This window comes from Palaemon carinicauda, chromosome 10 (genome assembly GCF_036898095.1).
Source record: "Palaemon carinicauda isolate YSFRI2023 chromosome 10, ASM3689809v2, whole genome shotgun sequence".
In the NCBI taxonomy this organism is placed as follows: domain Eukaryota; kingdom Metazoa; phylum Arthropoda; class Malacostraca; order Decapoda; family Palaemonidae; genus Palaemon; species Palaemon carinicauda.
In genome coordinates this window covers 58,433,526-58,434,710 of record NC_090734.1, presented here as the reverse complement: position 1 = coordinate 58,434,710, position 1,185 = coordinate 58,433,526, and positions in this window count along the sequence as shown.

Here is a 1,185-nt window from a genome sequence, read left to right as displayed (position 1 = left end):
AACCATTCTGCTCTAGTCTTAGGCAGTACCATAGCCTCTGTGCCATGGTCTTCCACTGTCTTGGGATAGAGTTCTCTCTCTTTCAGGGTACACTAGGGCACATAATTCTATGTTATTTCTGTCTAATAGTTCATAGATGAAAGATTTATCTTAATGTTGTTACTGTTCTCAAAATAAATTTATTTTAATTGTTAATTACTTCTCTTGTAGTTTATTTAATTTCTTATTCCCTTTCCTTACTGGGATACTCTCCCTGTTGGAGCCCTTGATCATATAGCATCTTGCTTTTCCAACTAGGGTTGAAGGTTATCAATGTAATAATAATAATAATAATAATAATAATAATAATAATAATAATAATAATAATAATAATAATAACAAAGTCTTCAGACATGTCTTTTTATACCAATCTAAACCCGCAGACCTTTTTAGTTATTCAATCCATCGTGTTCTCTTCCATCAAAAGTTTCGTTTGCAGTCTCTATATTCATTCTTTTTCTTTGCAGGTTGTTAAAATGTCTTCTTTTTTCGTTTGATATTAGTATCATTCCTATCATTATTCTTTGCATTGCGCTTTGTGTTGTGACTAACTTTGGTTCTAAGGCATTAATAACGCTCCAAGTTCCTGGTGCATAGCTTTATACTTGTTGGACTATTTGATTGATTACTTCTATTTGTAGAGAAAGAATCATAGAACCTATTTTATTATTCCATACGAAAAGACTTATATCTTATGTTTATCTTCATTCCAATTTCGGTCTCATATATTGGGGATACTACCGCTAGAAAGTTCTTACCATATTCTCCTCCGTCCTCATGCACCTGCCATCTTCACTCAAGGAGTTAAACACTGCAATGTGATTGTTAAGAGACTACTTGCCTCTCTCTTGATAAGGATAGAAGAGACTCTCTAGCTATGGTAAGCAACTCTTTTAAGAGAAGTACATTACATAAACTTTGGGCAGTGCTATAGCTTCTGTAACGTGGCTTTCCTCAGTTTCTTATTAGAGTTCTCTTACTTGGGGACCACATGGGCAAACTTATTTCTCTTCCTCGTTTTTCTTTTTAAGATTATTAGTTTATATGTGTTAAATGTGATTTAGACACATTAAAATACATAACTTAAGAAACACTACTCTATTAAAGTAAGTAAAGGGTATGCACAATTGCATTCTATACCCACTC